Raw genomic sequence first — 11,611 nt, 5'->3', positions numbered from 1 at the left:
GAAAAAAAAAAAAAAAAAAAACTCGATCGCCATAAAATATGGGTTCGCATCTTATTGCACCACGTATCGTGCTTACAGCCAGAAACTTCTTCTGCTCACTCGGCTCAGTTGGCTAGGCTCAACTTCACGACTCATAATCCAACTCCTCGGCTCACAAAAGGGTATTTTGCCTGATTTTTGCCTTTTTGACTATCCTTAATCTTAAATTGACCTTCTTTAAAGAAATTAAAGTCAGGATATAGTTAAATTTCTTGTTTTATGTTAAACTGAGTTAAGAAATTATAGTTACTAACGAAGCGAGATGGACGTTCTAATAGAAAACGAAGACTGATAATACTAGGAGAAATTTCGAGGGGCAAAAAGCAAACATACTCGAATTTAGGGAGAACGCCGGCTAAGGGCAACTAAGTAAGTAGTCTTACTATCGGATAGGTTGAATGACTTGTTTAATGTATGACGACATGGGCCTAGTGGCCCTTACACGTGTCATTTATTCTTTATATTTATGATGTTGTGACTATATTTTATGATGATGATGTACGATGTATGATGGTGTTGTTCTTTGATGCGATGCTGCTATGCAATGTTATATGATTCGTTAGAAGACGTGATAAGTTTATGATATGACATATGTTTGATATGATGAGATATATGATATGATATGATTGGCAAGCAATGTGATGAATTGACATAATGCACAACCCCGATATACACATAGAAAGTTATGATAAAATGATATGATATAAAGAAAAATTCTAGACCGTTGTTATACAACATAATGAAAGGATAAATGTTGGAACCTCATGTAACAAGAGTAAAAATAATAATAAATAAATAAATAAATAAAAATGATAATAATACTAATAATGAGTAAATAAAAAATAAAAATAATAAATGATCCCTCTCTCCACCTTCCTGAGTATCACCCCAACACTTGTTGTGAAGTAGAATGATCACAAGAAGAAGAAGAAAAAAAACAAAAAACAGAAAAAATAGCAGATTTTTAGAAGAGAAAGATGAGAAGAAGAAACAGAACAACAAGAAAAGATGGCAAATATTGGGAAGACAAAAATAGGAAATGGCTTCACTGGATATAACATGAAATAGGACAAGTTATCTCTGAGTTATATCTCTTTTAAGGTCATCATTTGTTTATCTCTCCAATTTCTCGAGTCACCTTGGAAAGTGACGATTCTGAATTAAAGGGAAGGAGAACTTCTAACAATCTATTGCAAGTCGAAGGCCAATGATTTAGGTAATAAGGTTGTTGCATGATGCAAAATTTTCAACGACACCACCTTTATATATATATATATATATATATAATATGAACCAAGAGACATCAATCATACAATATGCTTCAATGAAGATGTGAAGAAAATATTGTTGAAATTATCAAAAGATATTCAATTCATGCCACATTGAAGAAGAATGAAGTTTCATGTTTCATGTTATAAATCTTGTTGACAGAAATCCACCACCATATCTGGAAGATATGTATCATTATGCTCTCAAAATTGAAGACCAATTGAAGGAAGAAAAAGAGCATTCAAAAAGGTACACGTCACGAACTAGCATCTTTTCAAATTCTAATACTTGGAACAAGGATAGTTTTATGAATAAAAATGATTCGATGTCACCAAAAGGAAAGTTTGTGACTGCTAAAAGAGTGGAGGCTGAGAGTTTCAATGGTAAAATGAATGAAGCTTCAAAGACGGTAAAAGAGAAGTCTAGTTCTATTCAATGTTGGAAGTGCAAAGGATTTGGACACATGAGCAAAGAGTGTGTTAATGAAAAAGTTATAGTGATAGGGAATGGTATACTTGATTCAGATGATGAATGTGAGGATCATGATTCACAGCTTGTGGAAGAAATCGCCGCATATGATGATGAGTATGTTGAAGAAGATAATTCCATATCTTTGATCACAAGAAAGGTACTCAATGTTCAAATCAAGGGAGAGAAATTTGAATATCAAAGGGAAAACTTGTTCCACACAAGATGTTTGATCAAAGCAAACCCATGCAGCTTGCTGATTGATGATAGTGGAAGTTGCACGAATGTGGTAAGCAGTTTCCTTGTAAAAAGACTTCAACTTTCTGTCTATCCACATCCAAAACCATACAAACTTCATTGGTTAACAAACAAAGAAGAAATTAAGGTGAATTCCCAAGCTCTTATTTCTTTTACTCTTGGAAGATATAAAGATGAAGTTCTTTATGATGTCGTACCAATGCATGCGAGGGACATCTTTATCGGCCGACCTTGGCAATATGATAGAAAGGTAACATTTGATGGTTTCATGAACAAGTATACTTTTACTTTGTGTGGGAAGAAATTTACTTTACTTCCATTGTCTCCATATGAATTACATTGTGACCAATTGAAATTAGAGAAAAAAAGAACAGAATCTGAAGAACAACAGTGGAGAGAAGAAACTAAGGTAAAGGTGAGAAAAAAAAAGTGAGAAAAAAAAAATTCAGTTCTTGTCCGGAAAGAACGATGAATTTGATTTGAGGACAAATCCTTTTAAAGAAAGGGGGGATGATATGAATCCAACAACTGATCACGTGCATGTACCCGAAGGACCGATTACAAGAAGCAAGGTTAAGAAGATTCAAGAGGCCTATACATTGCATCTTCAAAAGCTAGCTAGTGTACCGGTTGAAACAAGGACTTTTGTGCCCAAAAATCTTTATAGCATTCGCCTATCAAATCAAGAAGATAATGGAGTGGCTGATATTGGAAAATAATTAGAAGACTTGCCTTTGGTAGTTGAATTACCAATTAAGGAAATTATTAATGCTTTATTTGCTTCCTTTTATATTTAATAGCATTTATTAATAGTTTGTATGAATTGCCTTATATTCTTCAATTTGTATTTAATAGCATTTATTAGTGATTGGTGGCTGAACCATATTATGTTAGGGTTACCTTTTAGACCTATTTAAAGGCATGTAATACTCATGTTTGAGGACTTTTAGTTGAATACAGAAAAAACCTTTGTGTTTTCTTGATACCCTTTTGGTGTTATTCTTTTTCAAATCTTGCTTTAGGTTTGATGTTTAAACCGATTCATTGAATTAGTTTTGATCAAGCTAATTCTGGAGTGAATTGTCTTGGTATCTAAGAGTGACCATCATAGATTCCAAGTTCGATCTAAGAGTCATTCATCTTCTAACCAGCTCTTGGTTGGAATCAATCCGTTAAGTTAGCTTCCTCTGTGAGCGTTTTGCAAGGATTCTAGAAGGACCTCTAGCTTTGCAAATTCCAGCATTGTAGGCGCTTATCAAGGAGCATATCCTTTCGTTCAAATAAGAATACTGTAACGACCCAAGATTTCTGCTTACCTAGAGTCACTATTGTAATCATAACTTAATCATTTTGTGAAGAAATAAACGTTTAAACTTCAACATAAAATATAGACTTCATCTTAAAACACTACAATAGAGCTACGTGTTCAAAAACATCTTTAAAACGACACAACAAAATATTAAATGAAATAAATTAACATTATAATTAAAAACACTCTATTCTAATCAAACTCTAAGAAAATAAATACAACTACCCTTTGCATGTTTCATGGTCTCGAAGGCTGTGTAGTCGTTAGTCCTACAGAGGTACCTTGCCTTTACCTGAAATAGCAGTAGCACATGACTTGAGTATTAAAAGAAATACTTGGTATGTGACCCCCACTATTGCGGTTAGATGCAAACACATACAATCATGTGTAGGACCTATCGTATAATTCTATATTCCTTGGGTGTTCATACTAAACGAGTTAATGAGATGTGTATTTACTATTGTACAAACGGTTCACATGTGCGAGTATGAACCCACTAGTCGGTTCGCACATGATAAGAATCACGATGTTCCAAATGAACCTATTGCCAAGAAAATTCAAAAAATGTCATGAAGATTTAAAAAATATGTCAACAACAGAATATGAACCTACACGCGTAGAGCTCAATTGATTTCAAACCTGTCGCATTAGCCACTCAAGCACATCAACATTTGTTAGAAAAAACTATGTTTAAATTTCATAAATTATGTAAAAGTCAAATGGTCAATTTGACTTATTCTTTTGTGGAGATTAAAAGGGATTGGGAATAAATCCTGTCCACAAACGTCTTGAATAAATCCCGTCCACAAACGTCTTTTGTCGAGAGACTATAAATATCCACAATATGTTACGTAAAATTCAGATTCGTGGATGAATGTCTTTCTCTCTACTAACGTTATAAAACCCCACTAGAGTTTTAGTCCAAGTGGGAGTTTGTTGGGTTTTATGTCCTAAAACTCATAGTTTGTAAATAAGAAAAAAAAAACATACTCTATTTTCAATAAAGTTATTATTATTGTTTATTCAGTAAAGATTGTTATTGAATAAAGTGAACTTTACGATTATTAATCTAAATCCAATAAACTAAGAACACTTTGACTATAGTATGATTACTTGAACTATATGTAGAGACATAAGAGGGATCAAGTTCAAGTATATAGTCAAAATGATCTATAGTATGGGGATAAGGTTGAGTACCTTATCCTGAGGATACTATGGATGCGGCCCACTTTTGTATATGACATAAACAATTTGATCACTAAATTGTACATGTGGAGACATGTGAGTGGGGGAGTCCTATGCAATGAGTATTGCATAAGATCAGACCATGAAGAAAATCACTCTCACTTTATAATGTCATTTACTGTTGAGACTGATTTTCTTTTCATTCGATGACCTAGGTAACTCAATTTTAATCCTGAGCTAACCATGAACTCCTATTTATTCGGAATTATCCCTAGATTTGCATGGGTGAGAGTGGCTCGAGTTCGCTGACTCAATAGGCCTCCCATTTCAGGGGTAAAACTGGGTGAATGGCTAGGGACGTGGGGTGCAAGATGGAACTCACTCCTACCCACTTTTAGGGATAGAAGAGAGGTAGTTCCCTTAAGCACTGACTCCAGGTCTTGAACAAGGGGCCCCACCCTCTCATTGGCCTGAGAGGGATTCGGTTTATTGGTTGGACCACAAACCAATTGTTCATTAGAGGATCAATGAGACAAGGAACAAGAAGTAACTTCAGGGGTAAAACGGTAAATTGACCCAACTCTAGTTACGAACAACCTGTGAAGGATCGACTTACTAATCATGGTTATATCAAATGGATAGAAATATATCTATAGTGAGGGGAGTGCAACTACTAGGCTACAGTGGAGTGTCTTAGTAGTTAACGAATATTGGTTAACAAGGTTAATAAGTTTAACCGGTTAATCTTGGATCGTTGGAGCCCATGATCTATAGGTTCATTAGATCCCTCTGCTAGCTCATATTGGACTAAACCATAGAACAGTGTGACAAGTGAGTTCGAAGTGTTCGAATTCGAATTATGGAATTCGAACAATGTAAAATTTGATGTTCGTATCATGACATGTGCCTCGTGGTTTCTATACGTGATATATGCTTGATATGTGTGAAATGTTTACGGAACAATGTGACTATGGTGTCTGTATGAAACGATATGACTAAGATATCTTTATGAAATGATATGACTGAGATATGTTTATGAAACGATATGACTAGGATACGTTTAGGAAACGACACGACTAGGATATGTTTATGAAACAATATGGCTAGAATACGTTTATGAAACGATAAGACTATGATACATTTAGAAAATGACATGACTATGATATGTTTATGAAACGATATGACTAGGATATGTGTATGAAATGGTATGACTAAGATGCGTTTATGAAATGAGATGACGATGATATATTTATGAAATGATATGATAAGACTATGTTTATGAAATGACATGACTATGATACGTTAATGATATGACCATGATATATTTATGAAAGAATATGACTAGGTTATATTTATGTAACAATATGATTGTGATGTGTTTACAAAACAATATGACTATGATATGTTTACGAGAGATGATAAGTCCATGATATGTTCGTGATACAACGTGACTATGAGATGATACGTGAATGTTATGACACGTGATATGATGATGTACTGATGATATGATAAATGTTATTGTATAACACGTTTGGCGATATAGTACATGATATGATGTATGTATGATATGACATGATATGACACGATGTGTGATATGAATGATATACGACAAAAATGTGTGGACATAATGCATAACCGCAATTTATGTAAGGAAACTATGATAAAGATTATGATAGGAAGGAAAAATGGAAGGGGTTGTCTTACATGATAATGAATAAAAATGTTGGGATCTCATGCATCATTGTGCATTCATGCATCCATGATATGAACCACGACCAAGGAATTTCGTTACCTCAAGGTGCAATTACAAGGACGAGAGCCAAGAAGCTACAACAAACCTTATACAGTTATATTCAAGTTATGGTGAGCTCATCAAAGGAAATTCTAGAAGATGCTGAAGACCTCCCTTATATGTTGTGCAAAGTTGAACTTCAAGGAAGAGATGAATTAAATGCACTTTAAGTTACATTTAATGAACTCCGCTGAATTTATGAAACTAGTCCAAGGATGAGTCAATAAGCACATTTTATTAATTACATTATTTAATTATAGTTTAACTATTTGTTTGTCATATTTAAGCTAGTTTTAAATATAGAAGTTAAAGGTTATATTGTAACCCACATAGGTTACTATATTCCACCATTAACTAGCCATTTTAATATGGAGGTTATGAGTATTTTTCATTTACTAGCCCATTTAATTTGGGAGTTATGTATCACATAGGTTAAGGTTGTAAAGGCTATATAAAGTCTTCTTTTCTTTTATTAGACATCAGATTTTGGAGTTAAGAATATAATTTCTATTTTAGCTTTGTTGAGAGCTAAACTTTCTTTGCAAATTCTTGTGTTTAGAACTTGCATGTAGAGTCATTCAAGTGGTATTGATCAAACCTCTTGTGGAGTGCTTCGAATAGGAAGATTGGAGATTCAAAATCAAGCTCGACAGAGGATTCCACTACCTACGCCCTCGACCGATACATATGAGGGCGACAATTCTGATCACCATGAGGATAATCCACACGCGGTTGGTCATGGCTTGATGCGAGGGAGAGACCATGGAAGAAGGTATCATAATTTACAACAACGAGTTCCTTATGATGATAGAATTGATCGTAACGTGGGAAGCATCAAATTAAAACTTCCCAAGTTTTATGGCAAAACAGATTCAGATGAGTACCTTGAATGGGAGAAAACGGTGGAGTCGGTGTTCAATTGTCATAATTTTAGTGATGAAAAGAAGGTACTGTTATGCATTGCTCAATTCAAACTATATGCTCAAATTTGGTGGGATAAATTCATGTCAAGTAGGAGAAGAAGCCTTGAAGCACCAATTGATTCATGGTATGAGTTCAAAGAGTCCATGAGGAAGCATTTTGTTCCACAATATTTTCAACGGGACATGGTGCAAAAGCTTCAAGCATTGAAACAAGGACGCAAATCTGTGGAAGATTATTACAAGGAGATGGATACATTGATGGATCGACTTGATCTCGATGAGGACATGGAGGCTCTCATGCCGTGGTTTCTTAATGGGTTAAACACAGAGATTGCAGACAAGACTGATTTACAGCCTTATTCTAAAATTGAGGAGTTGTTGCACATTGCAATTAAGATCGAGAGGGCAAATCCAAAGAAGGCCTCAACGGTATTCTTCTAAAACTTTTCCCAATTCTACTTCTACATGGTAAAAGGATAGTAAGAACATTGATTATAAGCATAGAAATCTAGAGATGAATGAGAAGCCTCGAGCTAAATTTGAGAAAGGGTAGAGTTCTAGAATAGGGAAAGAAAAAGTAGAAAAGTCTAATGTTCAAAATAGGGATTTAAAGTGTTGGAGATTCAAGGGGTAGGACACTATAGTAGAGATTGCCCAAATGCAAGAATGAGGACAATCAAGGAGGGAGAAATTGTTACGGATGACGAGGCACATGACGACATAAATGAGGAAACTGATGAGAGTGAGGACTTTAGTGAAGAGAACTCTACACATATATCTTTGGTTACTCGACGAGCTCTAAACACCCACATTAAGGACGACAGCCTAGACCAAAGAGAGAACTTGTTTCAAACTCGGTGTCTTGTTCAATCTGTACCTTGTAGTGTTGTCATTGAAGCGGTAGTTGCACCAATGTTGTGAGTTTCATTCTGGTCAAAAGACTTAATTTAAAGACACAACCACNTAGTGTTGTCATTGATAGCGGTAGTTGCACCAATGTTGTGAGTTTCATTCTGGTCAAAAGACTTAATTTAAAGACACAACCACATCCAAGACCCTACAAGCTTCAATGGTTGAATGATTGTGGGGAAGTACGGGTAACTCAACAAACTCTTGTGATAAGATAAGGAATCAATACAAGGGAATGATTGTGGGGAAGTACGGGTAACTCAACAAACTCTTGTGATAAGATAAGGAATCAATACAAGGGGAATAAGATTCGGATTACCTTGTTGATCGAGTATCTCAAGGCAAGAACATTGTTTGAGATTCGAATCACTCCACAAGCAAGGTCGATCATGTCGAGCTTGAATGATTCTTGTTGATCAAATATCTCAAACACTTGTTTGAGAATCGAATCACTCCACAAGCAAGATTGATCATGATATGAACCAAGAGACATCAATCATACAATATGCTTCAATGAAGATGTGAAGAAAAGGTTGTCAAAATTATCAAAAGATGTTTCAATTCATGCTACATTGAAGAAGAATAAAGTTTGATTGTTGTAAATTTTGGGTGGGTTATAATTTAGAGTAATTTAGAGTTATTGTATTATAGACTTTTTATTTAATTTCGGTTACATTTACATAATGGCTAATTATGGCCATAAAGTGTGAATGTTACAACTTTTGGAATGCCTTTAATAGTTTCATTTTGAGGCTATATAAAGCCATGTTTGTTGTATTTGTAAGGGAGACTTAGAAGATATATCAAAAGAAGCATTTGTGCTTTTCTTGAGCCAATGGCTAAGTTTCTTTGCAACTCTATGTAGTTTATGTTGCATGTAGAATCATTCAAGCTCGATATGATCAATCTTGCTTGTGGAGTGATTCGAATCTCAAACAAGTGTTTGAGATATTTGATCAACAAGAATCATTGAAGCTAGACATGATCGATCTTGCTTCTGGAGTGATTCGAATCTCAAACAAAGTGTTCTTGGCTTGAGATATTCGATCGACAAGGTAATCCGAATCTTATTCCCCTTGTATTGATTCCTTATCTTATCATTTGGTATCAGAGCTTCAGGCTCAAGATCGGATATATGTTTCCTCTGCTTTCTTCTCAATTTAATTTTTATTTATTTTCATCTTTTTAGTTTTTAATCGACCCAAAGTTCAAAATTCAATCTTTGCTCTATTTAAAATTTTGAGAGGTGAGAATGAGAGCTTCATTTGTGTAAATGAGTGCAAACAGAGTGGCCTAAAATTCCTTGAGTATATACACGTGAGAGAGTGTTGTGAGGTCCTTTGTATTTCCATAACTTATTTTTTGCAGCAAAGTTTCACAAATAGATTCGAGGACGAATCCTCTTGAAGAAGTGGAGAATGATATGAACCAATAGACATCAATCATACAATATGCTTCAATGAAGATGTGAAGAAAAGGTTGTCAAAATTATCAAAAGATGTTTCAATTCATGCTACATTGAAGAAGAATAAAGTTTGATTGTTGTAAATTTTGGGTGGGTTATAATTTAGAGTAATTTAGAGTTATTGTATTTTAAGACTTTTTATTTATTTTCGGTTACATTTACATAATGGCTAATTATGGCCATAAAGTGTGAATGTTACAACTTTTGGAATGCCTTTAATAGTTTCATTTTGAGGCTATATAAAGCCATCTATGTTGTATTTGTAATAAGACTTAGAAGATATATCAAAAGAAGCATTTGTGCTTTTCTTTAGCCAATGGCTAAGTTTCTTTGCAACTCTATGTAGTTTAGGTTGCATGTAGAATCATTCAAGCTCGACATGATCAATCTTGCTTGTGGAGTGATTCGAATCTCAATCAAGTGTTCTTGTCTTGAGATATTTGATCAACAAGAATCATTGAAGCTAGACATGATCGATCTTGCTTCTGGAGTGATTCGAATCTCAAACAAAGTGTTCTTGGCTTGAGATATTCGATCAACAAGGTAATCCGAATCTTATTCCCCTTGTATTGATTCCTTATCTTATCATTTGGTATCAGAGCTTCAGGCTCAAGATCGGATATATGTTTCCTTTGCGTTTCTTCTCAATTTAATTTTTATTTATTTTCATCTTTTTAGTTTTTAATCGACCCAAAGTTCAAAATTCAATCTTTGCTCTATTTAAAATTTTGAGAGGTGAGAATGAGAGCTTCATTTGTGTAAATGAGTGCAAACAGAGTGGCCTAAAATTCCTTGAGTGTATACACGTGAGAGAGTGTTGTGAGGTCCTTTGTATTTCCATAACTTATTTTTTGCAGCAAAGTTTCACAAATAGATTCGAGGACGAATCCTCTTGAAGAAGTGGAGAATGATATGAACCAAGAGACATCAATCATACAATATGCTTCAATGAAGATGTGAAGAAAAGGTTGTCAAAATTATCAAAAGATGTTTCAATTCATGCTACATTGAAGAAGAATAAAGTTTGATTGTTGTAAATTTTGGGTGGGTTATAATTTAGAGTTATTGTGTTTTAAGACTTTTTATTTAATTTCGGTTACATTTACATAATGGCTAATTATGGCCATAAAGTGTGAATGTTACAACTTTTGGAATGCCTTTAATAGTTTCATTTTGAGGCTATATAAAGCCATCTATGTTGTATTTGTAATAAGACTTAGAAGATATATCAAAAGAAGCATTTGTGCTTTTCTTTAGCCAATGGCTAAGTTTCTTTGCAACTCTATGTAGTTTAGGTTGCATGTAGAATCATTCAAGCTCGACATGATCAATCTTGCTTGTGGAGTGATTCGAATCTCAATCAAGTGTTCTTGTCTTGAGATATTTGATCAACAAGAATCATTGAAGCTAGACATGATCGATCTTGCTTCTGGAGTGATTCGAATCTCAAACAAAGTGTTCTTGACTTGAGATATTCGATCCACAAGGTAATCCGAATCTTATTCCCCTTGTATTGATTCCTTATCTTATCATTTGGTATCAGAGCTTCAGGCTCAAGATCGGATATATGTTTCCTTTGCGTTTCTTCTCAATTTGATTTTTATTTATTTTCATCTTTTTAGTTTTTAATCGACCAAAAAGTTCAAAATTCAATCTTTGCTCTATTTAAAATTTTGAGAGGTGAGAATGAGAGCTTCATTTGTGTAAATGAGTACAAACAGAGTGGCCTAAAATTCCTTGAGCGTATACACGTGAGAGAGTATTGTGAGGTCCTTTGTATTTCCATAACTTATTTTTTGCAGCAAAGTTTCACAAATAGATTCGAGGACGAATCCTCTTGAAGAAGTGGAGAATGATATGAACCAAGAGACATCAATCATACAATATGCTTCAATGAAGATTTGAAGAAAAGATTGTCAAAATTATCAAAAGATGTTTCAATTCATGCTACATTGAAGAAGAATAAAGTTTGATTGTTGTAAATTTTGGGTGGG

Source organism: Cucurbita moschata, unplaced genomic scaffold, assembly GCF_002738365.1.
Source record: "Cucurbita moschata cultivar Rifu unplaced genomic scaffold, Cmos_1.0 Cmo_Scf00012, whole genome shotgun sequence".
Taxonomy (NCBI): domain Eukaryota; kingdom Viridiplantae; phylum Streptophyta; class Magnoliopsida; order Cucurbitales; family Cucurbitaceae; genus Cucurbita; species Cucurbita moschata.
Note: the sequence above shows the minus strand (reverse complement) of the source record.